The following is a 19,343-nucleotide window of genomic DNA, read 5'->3' as shown; positions in this document are numbered from 1 at the left end:
AAGCAGCCAGCTTGTGATAGGATGGAAAGCCAACAATTGTTGGAAAGAAGAGAACCTAAGCTTTAATTTGATGTGCAACATGTTTGATTTGAAGCAGGTTTACCAGAAATACAGGAGGATAAGTTAGAATAGAAAACCAGTTGGCTGCAGGGCTTTTAAAAACAGCTGAATATAACCATAATTCATCAGTGTGCTGCTAGCCACCAGAAGGTTTAAAATGAACAATGTTGGACTCTATGAAAAGGTCTGAATCTGAGCTTTAAATTGAGGTGTCACTCCAGTAAATCAGATCATGCTAGCCTGAAAGACCAGGCTAAATATACAGAACAGATTTGACCTCTGACCCAGCTCTGAAAGCTGTGTGGTATTGACCACACTAAATGTCTGATTTTAAGCAGCCAGCTTGTGATAGGATGGAAAGCCAACAATTGTTGGAAAGAAGAGAACCTAAGCTTTAATTTGATGTGCAACATGTTTGATTTGAAGCAGGTTTACCAGAAATACAGGAGGATAAGTTAGAATAGAAAACCAGTTGGCTGCAGGCCTTTTAAAAACAGCTGAATATAACCATAATTCATCAGTGTGCTGCTAGCCACCAGAAGGTTTAAAATGAACAATGTTGGAGTCTATGAAAAGGTCTGAATCTGAGCTTTAAATTGAGGTGTCACTCCAGTAAATCAGATCATGCTAGCCTGAAAGACCAGGCTAAATATACAGAACAGATTTGACCTCTGACCCAGCTCTGAAAGCTGTGTGGTATTGACCACACTAAATGTCTGATTTTAAGCAGCCAGCTTGTGCTATGATGGAAAGCCAACAATTGATGGAAAGAAGAGAACCTAAGCTTTAATTTGATGTGCAACATGTTTGATTTGAAGCAGGTTTACCAGAAATACAGGAGGATAAGTTAGAATATAAAACCAGTTGGCTGCAGGCCTTTTAAAAACAGCTGAATATAACCATAATTCATCAGTGTGCTGCTAGCCACCAGAAGGTTTAAAATGAACAATGTTGGAGTCTATGAAAAGGTCTGAATCTGAGCTTTAAATTGAGGTGTCACTCCAGTAAATCAGATCATGCTAGCCTGAAAGACCAGGCTAAATATACAGAACAGATTTGACCTCTGACCCAGCTCTGAAAGCTGTGTGGTATTGACCACACTAAATGTCTGATTTTAAGCAGCCAGCTTGTGCTATGATGGAAAGCCAACAATTGTTGGAAAGAAGAGAACCTAAGCTTTAATTTGATGTGCAACATGTTTGATTTGAAGCAGGTTTACCAGAAATACAGGAGGATAAGGTAGAATATAAAACCTGTTGGCTGCAGGCCTTTTGAAAACAGCTGAATGTAACCATAATTCATCAGTCTGCTGCTAGCCACCAGAAGGTTTAAAATCAACAATGTTGGACTCTATGAAAAGGTCTGAATCTGAGGTTTACATGGAGGTATCACTCCAGTAAATCAGATCATGCTAGCCTGAAAGACCAGGCTAAATATACAGAACAGATTTGACCTCTGACCCAGCTCTGAAAGCTGTGTGGTATTGACCACACTAAATGTCTGATTTTAAGCAGCCAGGTTGTGCTATGATGGAAAGCCAACAATTGATGGAAAGAAGAGAACCTAAGCTTTAATTTGATGTGCAACATGTTTGATTTGAAGCAGGTTTACCAGAAATACAGGAGGATAAGGTAGAATATAAAACCTGTTGGCTGCAGGCCTTTTGAAAACAGCTGAATGTAACCATAATTCATCAGTGTGCTGCTAGCCACCAGAAGGGGTAAAATCAACAATGTTGGACTCTATGAAAAGGTCTGAATCTGAGCTTTAAATTGAGGTGTCACTCAAGTAAATCAGATCATGCTAGCCTGAAAGACCAGGCTAAATATACAGAACAGATTTGACCTCTGACCCAGCTCTGAAAGCTGTGTGGTATTGACCACACTAAATGTCTGATTTTAAGCAGCCAGGTTGTGCTATGATGGAAAGCCAACAATTGATGGAAAGAAGAGAACCTAAGCTTTAATTTGATGTGCAACATGTTTGATTTGAAGCAGGTTTACCAGAAATACAGGAGGATAAGTTAGAATATAAAACCAGTTGGCTGCAGGCCTTTTAAAAACAGCTGAATATAACCATAATTCATCAGTGTGCTGCTAGCCACCAGAAGGTTTAAAATGAACAATGTTGGAGTCTATGAAAAGGTCTGAATCTGAGCTTTAAATTGAGGTGTCACTCCAGTAAATCAGATCATGCTAGCCTGAAAGACCAGGCTAAATATACAGAACAGATTTGACCTCTGACCCAGCTCTGAAAGCTGTGTGGTATTGACCACACTAAATGTCTGATTTTAAGCAGCCAGCTTGTGATAGGATGGAAAGCCAACAATTGTTGGAAAGAAGAGAACCTAAGCTTTAATTTGATGTGCAACATGTTTGATTTGAAGCAGGTTTACCAGAAATACAGGAGGATAAGTTAGAATATAAAACCAGTTGGCTGCAGGCCTTTTAAAAACAGCTGAATATAACCATAATTCATCAGTGTGCTGCTAGCCACCAGAAGGTTTAAAATGAACAATGTTGGAGTCTATGAAAAGGTCTGAATCTGAGCTTTAAATTGAGGTGTCACTCCAGTAAATCAGATCATGCTAGCCTGAAAGACCAGGCTAAATATACAGAACAGATTTGACCTCTGACCCAGCTCTGAAAGCTGTGTGGTATTGACCACACTAAATGTCTGATTTTAAGCAGCCAGCTTGTGCTATGATGGAAAGCCAACAATTGATGGAAAGAAGAGAACCTAAGCTTTAATTTGATGTGCAACATGTTTGATTTGAAGCAGGTTTACCAGAAATACAGGAGGATAAGTTAGAATATAAAACCAGTTGGCTGCAGGCCTTTTAAAAACAGCTGAATATAACCATAATTCATCAGTGTGCTGCTAGCCACCAGAAGGTTTAAAATGAACAATGTTGGAGTCTATGAAAAGGTCTGAATCTGAGCTTTAAATTGAGGTGTCACTCCAGTAAATCAGATCATGCTAGCCTGAAAGACCAGGCTAAATATACAGAACAGATTTGACCTCTGACCCAGCTCTGAAAGCTGTGTGGTATTGACCACACTAAATGTCTGATTTTAAGCAGCCAGGTTGTGCTATGATGGAAAGCCAACAATTGATGGAAAGAAGAGAACCTAAGCTTTAATTTGATGTGCAACATGTTTGATTTGAAGCAGGTTTACCAGACATACAGGAGGATAAGTTAGAATATAAAACCAGTTGGCTGCAGGCCTTTTAAAAACAGCTGAATATAACCATACTTCATCAGTGTGCTGCTAGCCACCAGAAGGTTTAAAATGAACAATGTTGGAGTCTATGAAAAGGTCTGAATCTGAGCTTTAAATTGAGGTGTCACTCCAGTAAATCAGATCATGCTAGCCTGAAAGACCAGGCTAAATATACAGAACAGATTTGACCTCTGACCCAGCTCTGAAAGCTGTGTGGTATTGACCACACTAAATGTCTGATTTTAAGCAGCCAGCTTGTGATAGGATGGAAAGCCAACAATTGTTGGAAAGAAGAGAACCTAAGCTTTAATTTGATGTGCAACATGTTTGATTTGAAGCAGGTTTACCAGAAATACAGGAGGATAAGTTAGAATAGAAAACCAGTTGGCTGCAGGGCTTTTAAAAACAGCTGAATATAACCATAATTCATCAGTGTGCTGCTAGCCACCAGAAGGTTTAAAATGAACAATGTTGGACTCTATGAAAAGGTCTGAATCTGAGCTTTAAATTGAGGTGTCACTCCAGTAAATCAGATCATGCTAGCCTGAAAGACCAGGCTAAATATACAGAACAGATTTGACCTCTGACCCAGCTCTGAAAGCTGTGTGGTATTGACCACACTAAATGTCTGATTTTAAGCAGCCAGCTTGTGATAGGATGGAAAGCCAACAATTGTTGGAAAGAAGAGAACCTAAGCTTTAATTTGATGTGCAACATGTTTGATTTGAAGCAGGTTTACCAGAAATACAGGAGGATAAGTTAGAATAGAAAACCAGTTGGCTGCAGGCCTTTTAAAAACAGCTGAATATAACCATAATTCATCAGTGTGCTGCTAGCCACCAGAAGGTTTAAAATGAACAATGTTGGAGTCTATGAAAAGGTCTGAATCTGAGCTTTAAATTGAGGTGTCACTCCAGTAAATCAGATCATGCTAGCCTGAAAGACCAGGCTAAATATACAGAACAGATTTGACCTCTGACCCAGCTCTGAAAGCTGTGTGGTATTGACCACACTAAATGTCTGATTTTAAGCAGCCAGGTTGTGCTATGATGGAAAGCCAACAATTGATGGAAAGAAGAGAACCTAAGCTTTAATTTGATGTGCAACATGTTTGATTTGAAGCAGGTTTACCAGAAATACAGGAGGATAAGTTAGAATATAAAACCAGTTGGCTGCAGGCCTTTTAAAAACAGCTGAATATAACCATAATTCATCAGTGTGCTGCTAGCCACCAGAAGGTTTAAAATGAACAATGTTGGAGTCTATGAAAAGGTCTGAATCTGAGCTTTAAATTGAGGTGTCACTCCAGTAAATCAGATCATGCTAGCCTGAAAGACCAGGCTAAATATACAGAACAGATTTGACCTCTGACCCAGCTCTGAAAGCTGTGTGGTATTGACCACACTAAATGTCTGATTTTAAGCAGCCAGCTTGTGCTATGATGGAAAGCCAACAATTGTTGGAAAGAAGAGAACCTAAGCTTTAATTTGATGTGCAACATGTTTGATTTGAAGCAGGTTTACCAGAAATACAGGAGGATAAGGTAGAATATAAAACCTGTTGGCTGCAGGCCTTTTGAAAACAGCTGAATGTAACCATAATTCATCAGTGTGCTGCTAGCCACCAGAAGGTTTAAAATGAACAATGTTGGAGTCTATGAAAAGGTCTGAATCTGAGCTTTAAATTGAGGTGTCACTCCAGTAAATCAGATCATGCTAGCCTGAAAGACCAGGCTAAATATACAGAACAGATTTGACCTCTGACCCAGCTCTGAAAGCTGTGTGGTATTGACCACACTAAATGTCTGATTTTAAGCAGCCAGGTTGTGCTATGATGGAAAGCCAACAATTGATGGAAAGAAGAGAACCTAAGCTTTAATTTGATGTGCAACATGTTTGATTTGAAGCAGGTTTACCAGAAATACAGGAGGATAAGTTAGAATATAAAACCAGTTGGCTGCAGGCCTTTTAAAAACAGCTGAATATAACCATAATTCATCAGTGTGCTGCTAGCCACCAGAAGGTTTAAAATGAACAATGTTGGAGTCTATGAAAAGGTCTGAATCTGAGCTTTAAATTGAGGTGTCACTCCAGTAAATCAGATCATGCTAGCCTGAAAGACCAGGCTAAATATACAGAACAGATTTGACCTCTGACCCAGCTCTGAAAGCTGTGTGGTATTGACCACACTAAATGTCTGATTTTAAGCAGCCAGGTTGTGCTATGATGGAAAGCCAACAATTGATGGAAAGAAGAGAACCTAAGCTTCAATTTGATGTGCAACATGTTTGATTTGAAGCAGGTTTACCAGAAATACAGGAGGATAAGTTAGAATATAAAACCTGTTGGCTGCAGGCCTTTTAAAAACAGCTGAATATAACCATAATTCATCAGTGTGCTGCTAGCCACCAGAAGGTTTAAAATGAACAATGTTGGAGTCTATGAAAAGGTCTGAATCTGAGCTTTAAATTGAGGTGTCACTCCAGTAAATCAGATCATGCTAGCCTGAAAGACCAGGCTAAATATACAGAACAGATTTGACCTCTGACCCAGCTCTGAAAGCTGTGTGGTATTGACCACACTAAATGTCTGATTTTAAGCAGCCAGCTTGTGCTATGATGGAAAGCCAACAATTGTTGGAAAGAAGAGAACCTAAGCTTTAATTTGATGTGCAACATGTTTGATTTGAAGCAGGTTTACCAGAAATACAGGAGGATAAGGTAGAATATAAAACCAGTTGGCTGCAGGCCTTTTGAAAACAGCTGAATGTAACTATAATTCATCAGTGTGCTGCTAGCCACCAGAAGGTTTAAAATCAACAATGTTGGAGTCTATGAAAAGGTCTGAATCTGAGGTTTACATGGAGGTGTCACTCCAGTAAATCAGATCATGCTAGCCTGAAAGACCAGGCTAAATATACAGAACAGATTTGACCTCTGACCCAGCTCTGAAAGCTGTGTGGTATTGACCACACTAAATGTCTGATTTTAAGCAGCCAGCTTGTGATAGGATGGAAAGCCAACAATTGTTGGAAAGAAGAGAACCTAAGCTTTAATTTGATGTGCAACATGTTTGATTTGAAGCAGGTTTACCAGAAATACAGGAGGATAAGGTAGAATATAAAACCAGTTGGCTGCAGGCCTTTTGAAAACAGCTGAATGTAACTATAATTCATCAGTGTGCTGCTAGCCACCAGAAGGTTTAAAATCAACAATGTTGGAGTCTATGAAAAGGTCTGAATCTGAGGTTTACATGGAGGTATCACTCCAGTAAATCAGATCATGCTAGCCTGAAAGACCAGGCTAAATATACAGAACAGATTTGACCTCTGACCCAGCTCTGAAAGCTGTGTGGTATTGACCACACTAAATGTCTGATTTTAAGCAGCCAGCTTGTGATAGGATGGAAAGCCAACAATTGTTGGAAAGAAGAGAACCTAAGCTTTAATTTGATGTGCAACATGTTTGATTTGAAGCAGGTTTACCAGAAATACAGGAGGATAAGGTAGAATATAAAACCTGTTGGCTGCAGGCCTTTTGAAAACAGCTGAATGTAACCATAATTCATCAGTGTGCTGCTAGCCACCAGAAGGGGTAAAATCAACAATGTTGGACTCTATGAGAAGGTCTGAATCTGAGCTTTAAATTGAGGTGTCACTCCAGTAAATCAGATCATGCTAGCCTGAAAGACCAGGCTAAATATACAGAACAGATTTGACCTCTGACCCAGCTCTGAAAGCTGTGTGGTATTGACCACACTAAATGTCTGATTTTAAGCAGCCAGGTTGTGCTATGATGGAAAGCCAACAATTGATGGAAAGAAGAGAACCTAAGCTTTAATTTGATGTGCAACATGTTTGATTTGAAGCAGGTTTACCAGAAATACAGGAGGATAAGTTAGAATATAAAACCAGTTGGCTGCAGGCCTTTTAAAAACAGCTGAATATAACCATAATTCATCAGTGTGCTGCTAGCCACCAGAAGGTTTAAAATGAACAATGTTGGAGTCTATGAAAAGGTCTGAATCTGAGCTTTAAATTGAGGTGTCACTCCAGTAAATCAGATCATGCTAGCCTGAAAGACCAGGCTAAATATACAGAACAGATTTGACCTCTGACCCAGCTCTGAAAGCTGTGTGGTATTGACCACACTAAATGTCTGATTTTAAGCAGCCAGCTTGTGCTATGATGGAAAGCCAACAATTGATGGAAAGAAGAGAACCTAAGCTTTAATTTGATGTGCAACATGTTTGATTTGAAGCAGGTTTACCAGAAATACAGGAGGATAAGTTAGAATATAAAACCAGTTGGCTGCAGGCCTTTTAAAAACAGCTGAATATAACCATAATTCATCAGTGTGCTGCTAGCCACCAGAAGGTTTAAAATGAACAATGTTGGAGTCTATGAAAAGGTCTGAATCTGAGCTTTAAATTGAGGTGTCACTCCAGTAAATCAGATCATGCTAGCCTGAAAGACCAGGCTAAATATACAGAACAGATTTGACCTCTGACCCAGCTCTGAAAGCTGTGTGGTATTGACCACACTAAATGTCTGATTTTAAGCAGCCAGGTTGTGCTATGATGGAAAGCCAACAATTGATGGAAAGAAGAGAACCTAAGCTTTAATTTGATGTGCAACATGTTTGATTTGAAGCAGGTTTACCAGAAATACAGGAGGATAAGTTAGAATATAAAACCAGTTGGCTGCAGGCCTTTTAAAAACAGCTGAATATAACCATAATTCATCAGTGTGCTGCTAGCCACCAGAAGGTTTAAAATGAACAATGTTGGAGTCTATGAAAAGGTCTGAATCTGAGCTTTAAATTGAGGTGTCACTCCAGTAAATCAGATCATGCTAGCCTGAAAGACCAGGCTAAATATACAGAACAGATTTGACCTCTGACCCAGCTCTGAAAGCTGTGTGGTATTGACCACACTAAATGTCTGATTTTAAGCAGCCAGCTTGTGCTATGATGGAAAGCCAACAATTGTTGGAAAGAAGAGAACCTAAGCTTTAATTTGATGTGCAACATGTTTGATTTGAAGCAGGTTTACCAGAAATACAGGAGGATAAGTTAGAATATAAAACCAGTTGGCTGCAGGCCTTTTAAAAACAGCTGAATATAACCATAATTCATCAGTGTGCTGCTAGCCACCAGAAGGTTTAAAATGAACAATGTTGGAGTCTATGAAAAGGTCTGAATCTGAGCTTTAAATTGAGGTGTCACTCCAGTAAATCAGATCATGCTAGCCTGAAAGACCAGGCTAAATATACAGAACAGATTTGACCTCTGACCCAGCTCTGAAAGCTGTGTGGTATTGACCACACTAAATGTCTGATTTTAAGCAGCCAGCTTGTGCTATGATGGAAAGCCAACAATTGTTGGAAAGAAGAGAACCTCAGCTTTAATTTGATGTGCAACATGTTTGATTTGAAGCAGGTTTACCAGAAATACAGGAGGATAAGGTAGAATATAAAACCTGTTGGCTGCAGGCCTTTTGAAAACAGCTGAATGTAACTATAATTCATCAGTGTGCTGCTAGCCACCAGAAGGTTTAAAATCAACAATGTTGGACTCTATGAAAAGGTCTGAATCTGAGGTTTACATGGAGGTATCACTCCAGTAAATCAGATCATGCTAGCCTGAAAGACCAGGCTAAATATACAGAACAGATTTGACCTCTGACCCAGCTCTGAAAGCTGTGTGGTATTGACCACACTAAATGTCTGATTTTAAGCAGCCAGGTTGTGCTATGATGGAAAGCCAACAATTGATGGAAAGAAGAGAACCTAAGCTTTAATTTGATGTGCAACATGTTTGATTTGAAGCAGGTTTACCAGAAATACAGGAGGATAAGGTAGAATATAAAACCTGTTGGCTGCAGGCCTTTTGAAAACAGCTGAATGTGACCATAATTCATCAGTGTGCTGCTAGCCACCAGAAGGGGTAAAATCAACAATGTTGGAGTCTATGAAAAGGTCTGAATCTGAGCTTTAAATTGAGGTGTCACTCCAGTAAATCAGATCATGCTAGCCTGAAAGACCAGGCTAAATATACAGAACAGATTTGACCTCTGACCCAGCTCTGAAAGCTGTGTGGTATTGACCACACTAAATGTCTGATTTTAAGCAGCCAGCTTGTGCTATGATGGAAAGCCAACAATTGTTGGAAAGAAGAGAACCTAAGCTTTAATTTGATGTGCAACATGTTTGATTTGAAGCAGGTTTACCAGAAATACAGGAGGATAAGGTAGAATATAAAACCTGTTGGCTGCAGGCCTTTTGAAAACAGCTGAATGTAACTATAATTCATCAGTGTGCTGCTAGCCACCAGAAGGTTTAAAATCAACAATGTTGGACTCTATGAAAAGGTCTGAATCTGAGGTTTACATGGAGGTATCACTCCAGTAAATCAGATCATGCTAGCCTGAAAGACCAGGCTAAATATACAGAACAGATTTGACCTCTGACCCAGCTCTGAAAGCTGTGTGGTATTGACCACACTAAATGTCTGATTTTAAGCAGCCAGGTTGTGCTATGATGGAAAGCCAACAATTGATGGAAAGAAGAGAACCTAAGCTTTAATTTGATGTGCAACATGTTTGATTTGAAGCAGGTTTACCAGAAATACAGGAGGATAAGGTAGAATATAAAACCTGTTGGCTGCAGGCCTTTTGAAAACAGCTGAATGTAACCATAATTCATCAGTGTGCTGCTAGCCACCAGAAGGGGTAAAATCAACAATGTTGGACTCTATGAAAAGGTCTGAATCTGAGCTTTAAATTGAGGTGTCACTCAAGTAAATCAGATCATGCTAGCCTGAAAGACCAGGCTAAATATACAGAACAGATTTGACCTCTGACCCAGCTCTGAAAGCTGTGTGGTATTGACCACACTAAATGTCTGATTTTAAGCAGCCAGGTTGTGCTATGATGGAAAGCCAACAATTGATGGAAAGAAGAGAACCTAAGCTTTAATTTGATGTGCAACATGTTTGATTTGAAGCAGGTTTACCAGAAATACAGGAGGATAAGTTAGAATATAAAACCAGTTGGCTGCAGGCCTTTTAAAAACAGCTGAATATAACCATAATTCATCAGTGTGCTGCTAGCCACCAGAAGGTTTAAAATGAACAATGTTGGAGTCTATGAAAAGGTCTGAATCTGAGCTTTAAATTGAGGTGTCACTCCAGTAAATCAGATCATGCTAGCCTGAAAGACCAGGCTAAATATACAGAACAGATTTGACCTCTGACCCAGCTCTGAAAGCTGTGTGGTATTGACCACACTAAATGTCTGATTTTAAGCAGCCAGCTTGTGATAGGATGGAAAGCCAACAATTGTTGGAAAGAAGAGAACCTAAGCTTTAATTTGATGTGCAACATGTTTGATTTGAAGCAGGTTTACCAGAAATACAGGAGGATAAGTTAGAATAGAAAACCAGTTGGCTGCAGGCCTTTTAAAAACAGCTGAATATAACCATAATTCATCAGTGTGCTGCTAGCCACCAGAAGGTTTAAAATGAACAATGTTGGAGTCTATGAAAAGGTCTGAATCTGAGCTTTAAATTGAGGTGTCACTCTAGTAAATCAGATCATGCTAGCCTGAAAGACCAGGCTAAATATACAGAACAGATTTGACCTCTGACCCAGCTCTGAAAGCTGTGTGGTATTGACCACACTAAATGTCTGATTTTAAGCAGCCAGCTTGTGATAGGATGGAAAGCCAACAATTGTTGGAAAGAAGAGAACCTAAGCTTTAATTTGATGTGCAACATGTTTGATTTGAAGCAGGTTTACCAGAAATACAGGAGGATAAGTTAGAATAGAAAACCAGTTGGCTGCAGGCCTTTTAAAAACAGCTGAATATAACCATAATTCATCAGTGTGCTGCTAGCCACCAGAAGGTTTAAAATCAACAATGTTGGAGTCTATGAAAAGGTCTGAATCTGAGCTTTAAATTGAGGTGTCACTCCAGTAAATCAGATCATGCTAGCCTGAAAGACCAGGCTAAATATACAGAACAGATTTGACCTCTGACCCAGCTCTGAAAGCTGTGTGGTATTGACCACACTAAATGTCTGATTTTAAGCAGCCAGGTTGTGCTATGATGGAAAGCCAACAATTGATGGAAAGAAGAGAACCTAAGCTTTAATTTGATGTGCAACATGTTTGATTTGAAGCAGGTTTACCAGAAATACAGGAGGATAAGTTAGAATATAAAACCAGTTGGCTGCAGGCCTTTTAAAAACAGCTGAATATAACCATAATTCATCAGTGTGCTGCTAGCCACCAGAAGGTTTAAAATGAACAATGTTGGAGTCTATGAAAAGGTCTGAATCTGAGCTTTAAATTGAGGTGTCACTCCAGTAAATCAGATCATGCTAGCCTGAAAGACCAGGCTAAATATACAGAACAGATTTGACCTCTGACCCAGCTCTGAAAGCTGTGTGGTATTGACCACACTAAATGTCTGATTTTAAGCAGCCAGCTTGTGCTATGATGGAAAGCCAACAATTGTTGGAAAGAAGAGAACCTAAGCTTTAATTTGATGTTCAACATGTTTGATTTGAAGCAGGTTTACCAGAAATACAGGAGGATAAGGTAGAATATAAAACCAGTTGGCTGCAGGCCTTTTGAAAACAGCTGAATGTAACTATAATTCATCAGTGTGCTGCTAGCCACCAGAAGGTTTAAAATCAACAATGTTGGACTCTATGAAAAGGTCTGAATCTGAGGTTTACATGGAGGTATCACTCCAGTAAATCAGATCATGCTAGCCTGAAAGACCAGGCTAAATATACAGAACAGATTTGACCTCTGACCCAGCTCTGAAAGCTGTGTGGTATTGACCACACTAAATGTCTGATTTTAAGCAGCCAGGTTGTGCTATGATGGAAAGCCAACAATTGATGGAAAGAAGAGAACCTAAGCTTTAATTTGATGTGCAACATGTTTGATTTGAAGCAGGTTTACCAGAAATACAGGAGGATAAGGTAGAATATAAAACCTGTTGGCTGCAGGCCTTTTGAAAACAGCTGAATGTAACCATAATTCATCAGTGTGCTGCTAGCCACCAGAAGGGGTAAAATCAACAATGTTGGACTCTATGAAAAGGTCTGAATCTGAGCTTTAAATTGAGGTGTCACTCAAGTAAATCAGATCATGCTAGCCTGAAAGACCAGGCTAAATATACAGAACAGATTTGACCTCTGACCCAGCTCTGAAAGCTGTGTGGTATTGACCACACTAAATGTCTGATTTTAAGCAGCCAGGTTGTGCTATGATGGAAAGCCAACAATTGATGGAAAGAAGAGAACCTAAGCTTTAATTTGATGTGCAACATGTTTGATTTGAAGCAGGTTTACCAGAAATACAGGAGGATAAGTTAGAATATAAAACCAGTTGGCTGCAGGCCTTTTAAAAACAGCTGAATATAACCATAATTCATCAGTGTGCTGCTAGCCACCAGAAGGTTTAAAATGAACAATGTTGGAGTCTATGAAAAGGTCTGAATCTGAGCTTTAAATTGAGGTGTCACTCCAGTAAATCAGATCATGCTAGCCTGAAAGACCAGGCTAAATATACAGAACAGATTTGACCTCTGACCCAGCTCTGAAAGCTGTGTGGTATTGACCACACTAAATGTCTGATTTTAAGCAGCCAGCTTGTGATAGGATGGAAAGCCAACAATTGTTGGAAAGAAGAGAACCTAAGCTTTAATTTGATGTGCAACATGTTTGATTTGAAGCAGGTTTACCAGAAATACAGGAGGATAAGTTAGAATAGAAAACCAGTTGGCTGCAGGCCTTTTAAAAACAGCTGAATATAACCATAATTCATCAGTGTGCTGCTAGCCACCAGAAGGTTTAAAATGAACAATGTTGGAGTCTATGAAAAGGTCTGAATCTGAGCTTTAAATTGAGGTGTCACTCCAGTAAATCAGATCATGCTAGCCTGAAAGACCAGGCTAAATATACAGAACAGATTTGACCTCTGACCCAGCTCTGAAAGCTGTGTGGTATTGACCACACTAAATGTCTGATTTTAAGCAGCCAGCTTGTGCTATGATGGAAAGCCAACAATTGTTGGAAAGAAGAGAACCTAAGCTTTAATTTGATGTTCAACATGTTTGATTTGAAGCAGGTTTACCAGAAATACAGGAGGATAAGGTAGAATATAAAACCAGTTGGCTGCAGGCCTTTTGAAAACAGCTGAATGTAACTATAATTCATCAGTGTGCTGCTAGCCACCAGAAGGTTTAAAATCAACAATGTTGGACTCTATGAAAAGGTCTGAATCTGAGGTTTACATGGAGGTATCACTCCAGTAAATCAGATCATGCTAGCCTGAAAGACCAGGCTAAATATACAGAACAGATTTGACCTCTGACCCAGCTCTGAAAGCTGTGTGGTATTGACCACACTAAATGTCTGATTTTAAGCAGCCAGGTTGTGCTATGATGGAAAGCCAACAATTGATGGAAAGAAGAGAACCTAAGCTTTAATTTGATGTGCAACATGTTTGATTTGAAGCAGGTTTACCAGAAATACAGGAGGATAAGGTAGAATATAAAACCTGTTGGCTGCAGGCCTTTTGAAAACAGCTGAATGTAACCATAATTCATCAGTGTGCTGCTAGCCACCAGAAGGGGTAAAATCAACAATGTTGGACTCTATGAAAAGGTCTGAATCTGAGCTTTAAATTGAGGTGTCACTCAAGTAAATCAGATCATGCTAGCCTGAAAGACCAGGCTAAATATACAGAACAGATTTGACCTCTGACCCAGCTCTGAAAGCTGTGTGGTATTGACCACACTAAATGTCTGATTTTAAGCAGCCAGGTTGTGCTATGATGGAAAGCCAACAATTGATGGAAAGAAGAGAACCTAAGCTTTAATTTGATGTGCAACATGTTTGATTTGAAGCAGGTTTACCAGAAATACAGGAGGATAAGTTAGAATAGAAAACCAGTTGGCTGCAGGCCTTTTAAAAACAGCTGAATATAACCATAATTCATCAGTGTGCTGCTAGCCACCAGAAGGTTTAAAATGAACAATGTTGGAGTCTATGAAAAGGTCTGAATCTGAGCTTTAAATTGAGGTGTCACTCCAGTAAATCAGATCATGCTAGCCTGAAAGACCAGGCTAAATATACAGAACAGATTTGACCTCTGACCCAGCTCTGAAAGCTGTGTGGTATTGACCACACTAAATGTCTGATTTTAAGCAGCCAGCTTGTGATAGGATGGAAAGCCAACAATTGTTGGAAAGAAGAGAACCTAAGCTTTAATTTGATGTGCAACATGTTTGATTTGAAGCAGGTTAACCAGAAATACAGGAGGATAAGTTAGAATAGAAAACCAGTTGGCTGCAGGCCTTTTAAAAACAGCTGAATATAACCATAATTCATCAGTGTGCTGCTAGCCACCAGAAGGTTTAAAATGAACAATGTTGGAGTCTATGAAAAGGTCTGAATCTGAGCTTTAAATTGAGGTGTCACTCTAGTAAATCAGATCATGCTAGCCTGAAAGACCAGGCTAAATATACAGAACAGATTTGACCTCTGACCCAGCTCTGAAAGCTGTGTGGTATTGACCACACTAAATGTCTGATTTTAAGCAGCCAGCTTGTGATAGGATGGAAAGCCAACAATTGTTGGAAAGAAGAGAACCTAAGCTTTAATTTGATGTGCAACATGTTTGATTTGAAGCAGGTTTACCAGAAATACAGGAGGATAAGTTAGAATAGAAAACCAGTTGGCTGCAGGCCTTTTAAAAACAGCTGAATATAACCATAATTCATCAGTGTGCTGCTAGCCACCAGAAGGTTTAAAATGAACAATGTTGGACTCTATGAAAAGGTCTGAATCTGAGCTTTAAATTGAGGTGTCACTCCAGTAAATCAGATCATGCTAGCCTGAAAGACCAGGCTAAATATACAGAACAGATTTGACCTCTGACCCAGCTCTGAAAGCTGTGTGGTATTGACCACACTAAATGTCTGATTTTAAGCAGCCAGGTTGTGCTATGATGGAAAGCCAACAATTGATGGAAAGAAGAGAACCTAAGCTTTAATTTGATGTGCAACATGTTTGATTTGAAGCAGGTTTACCAGAAATACAGGAGGATAAGGTAGAATATAAAACCTGTTGGCTGCAGGCCTTTTGAAAACAGCTGAATGTAACCATAATTCATCAGTGTGCTGCTAGCCACCAGAAGGGGTAAAATCAACAATGTTGGACTCTATGAAAAGGTCTGAATCTGAGCTTTAAATTGAGGTGTCACTCAAGTAAATCAGATCATGCTAGCCTGAAAGACCAGGCTAAATATACAGAACAGATTTGACCTCTGACCCAGCTCTGAAAGCTGTGTGGTATTGACCACACTAAATGTCTGATTTTAAGCAGCCAGGTTGTGCTATGATGGAAAGCCAACAATTGATGGAAAGAAGAGAACCTAAGCTTTAATTTGATGTGCAACATGTTTGATTTGAAGCAGGTTTACCAGAAATACAGGAGGATAAGTTAGAATATAAAACCAGTTGGCTGCAGGCCTTTTAAAAACAGCTGAATATAACCATAATTCATCAGTGTGCTGCTAGCCACCAGAAGGTTTAAAATGAACAATGTTGGAGTCTATGAAAAGGTCTGAATCTGAGCTTTAAATTGAGGTGTCACTCCAGTAAATCAGATCATGCTAGCCTGAAAGACCAGGCTAAATATACAGAACAGATTTGACCTCTGACCCAGCTCTGAAAGCTGTGTGGTATTGACCACACTAAATGTCTGATTTTAAGCAGCCAGCTTGTGATAGGATGGAAAGCCAACAATTGTTGGAAAGAAGAGAACCTAAGCTTTAATTTGATGTGCAACATGTTTGATTTGAAGCAGGTTTACCAGAAATACAGGAGGATAAGTTAGAATAGAAAACCAGTTGGCTGCAGGCCTTTTAAAAACAGCTGAATATAACCATAATTCATCAGTGTGCTGCTAGCCACCAGAAGGTTTAAAATGAACAATGTTGGAGTCTATGAAAAGGTCTGAATCTGAGCTTTAAATTGAGGTGTCACTCTAGTAAATCAGATCATGCTAGCCTGAAAGACCAGGCTAAATATACAGAACAGATTTGACCTCTGACCCAGCTCTGAAAGCTGTGTGGTATTGACCACACTAAATGTCTGATTTTAAGCAGCCAGCTTGTGATAGGATGGAAAGCCAACAATTGTTGGAAAGAAGAGAACCTAAGCTTTAATTTGATGTGCAACATGTTTGATTTGAAGCAGGTTTACCAGAAATACAGGAGGATAAGTTAGAATAGAAAACCAGTTGGCTGCAGGCCTTTTAAAAACAGCTGAATATAACCATAATTCATCAGTGTGCTGCTAGCCACCAGAAGGTTTAAAATGAACAATGTTGGACTCTATGAAAAGGTCTGAATCTGAGCTTTAAATTGAGGTGTCACTCCAGTAAATCAGATCATGCTAGCCTGAAAGACCAGGCTAAATATACAGAACAGATTTGACCTCTGACCCAGCTCTGAAAGCTGTGTGGTATTGACCACACTAAATGTCTAATTTTAAGCAGCCAGGTTGTGCTATGATGGAAAGCCAACAATTGATGGAAAGAAGAGAACCTAAGCTTTAATTTGATGTGCAACATGTTTGATTTGAAGCAGGTTTACCAGAAATACAGGAGGATAAGGTAGAATATAAAACCTGTTGGCTGCAGGCCTTTTGAAAACAGCTGAATGTAACCATAATTCATCAGTGTGCTGCTAGCCACCAGAAGGGGTAAAATCAACAATGTTGGACTCTATGAAAAGGTCTGAATCTGAGCTTTAAATTGAGGTGTCACTCCAGTAAATCAGATCATGCTAGCCTGAAAGACCAGGCTAAATATACAGAACAGATTTGACCTCTGACCCAGCTCTGAAAGCTGTGTGGTATTGACCACACTAAATGTCTGATTTTAAGCAGCCAGCTTGTGCTATGATGGAAAGCCAACAATTGTTGGAAAGAAGAGAACCTAAGCTTTAATTTGATGTGCAACATGTTTGATTTGAAGCAGGTTTACCAGAAATACAGGAGGATAAGGTAGAATATAAAACCTGTTGGCTGCAGGCCTTTTGAAAACAGCTGAATGTAACTATAATTCATCAGTGTGCTGCTAGCCACCAGAAGGTTTAAAATCAACAATGTTGGACTCTATGAAAAGGTCTGAATCTGAGGTTTACATGGAGGTATCACTCCAGTAAATCAGATCATGCTAGCCTGAAAGACCAGGCTAAATATACAGAACAGATTTGACCTCTGACCCAGCTCTGAAAGCTGTGTGGTATTGACCACACTAAATGTCTGATTTTAAGCAGCCAGGTTGTGCTATGATGGAAAGCCAACAATTGATGGAAAGAAGAGAACCTAAGCTTTAATTTGATGTGCAACATGTTTGATTTGAAGCAGGTTTACCAGAAATACAGGAGGATAAGGTAGAATATAAAACCTGTTGGCTGCAGGCCTTTTGAAAACAGCTGAATGTAACCATAATTCATCAGTGTGCTGCTAGCCACCAGAAGGGGTAAAATCAACAATGTTGGACTCTATGAAAAGGTCTGAATCTGAGCTTTAAATTGAGGTGTCACTCAAGTAAATCAGATCATGCTAGCCTGAAAGACCAGGCTAAATATACAGAACAGATTTGACCTCTGACCCAGCTCTGAAAGCTGTGTGGTATTGACCACACTAAATGTCTGATTTTAAGCAGCCAGCTTGTGCTATGATGGAAAGCCAACAATTGTTGGAAAGAAGAGAACCTAAGCTTTAATTTGATGTTCAACATGTTTAATTTGAAGCAGGTTTACCAGAAATACAGGAGGATAAGTTAGAATATAAAACCAGTTGGCTGCAGGCCTTTTGAAAACAGCTGAATGTAACTATAATTCATCAGTGTGCTGCTAGCCACCAGAAGGTTTAAAATCAACAATGTTGGACTCTATGAAAAGGTCTGAATCTGAGGTTTACATGGAGGTATCACTCCAGTAAATCAGATCATGCTAGCCTGAAAGACCAGGCTAAATATACAGAACAGATTTGACCTCTGACCCAGCTCTGAAAGCTGTGTGGTATTGACCACACTAAATGTCTGATTTTAAGCAGCCAGGTTGTGCTATGATGGAAAGCCAACAATTGATGGAAAGAAGAGAACCTAAGCTTTAATTTGATGTGCAACATGTTTGATTTGAAGCAGGTTTACCAGAAATACAGGAGGATAAGGTAGAATATAAAACCTGTTGGCTGCAGGCCTTTTGAAAACAGCTGAATGTAACCATAATTCATCAGTGTGCTGCTAGCCACCAGAAGGGGTAAAATCAACAATGTTGGACTCTATGAAAAGGTCTGAATCTGAGCTTTAAATTGAGGTGTCACTCAAGTAAATCAGATCATGCTAGCCTGAAAGACCAGGCTAAATATACAGAACAGATTTGACCTCTGACCCAGCTCTGAAAGCTGTGTGGTATTGACCACACTAAATGTCTGATTTTAAGCAGCCAGGTTGTGCTATGATGGAAAGCCAACAATTGATGGAAAGAAGAGAACCTAAGCTTTAATTTGATGTGCAACATGTTTGATTTGAAGCAGGTTTACCAGAAATACAGGAGGATAAGTTAGAATATAAAACCAGTTGGCTGCAGGCCTTTTAAAAACAGCTGAATATAACCATAATTCATCAGTGTGCTGCTAGCCACCAGAAGGTTTAAAATGAACAATGTTGGAGTCTATGAAAAGGTCTGAATCTGAGCTTTAAATTGAGGTGTCACTCCAGTAAATCAGATCATGCTAGCCTGAAAGACCAGGCTAAATATACAGAACAGATTTGACCTCTGACCCAGCTCTGAAAGCTGTGTGGTATTGACCACACTAAATGTCTGATTTTAAGCAGCCAGCTTGTGATAGGATGGAAAGCCAACAATTGTTGGAAAGAAGAGAACCTAAGCTTTAATTTGATGTGCAACATGTTTGATTTGAAGCAGGTTTACCAGAAATACAGGAGGATAAGTTAGAATAGAAA

Source organism: Centroberyx gerrardi, chromosome 7 (assembly GCF_048128805.1).
Source record: "Centroberyx gerrardi isolate f3 chromosome 7, fCenGer3.hap1.cur.20231027, whole genome shotgun sequence".
Taxonomy (NCBI): Eukaryota; Metazoa; Chordata; class Actinopteri; order Beryciformes; family Berycidae; genus Centroberyx; species Centroberyx gerrardi.
This window is presented reverse-complemented; position numbering follows the sequence as displayed.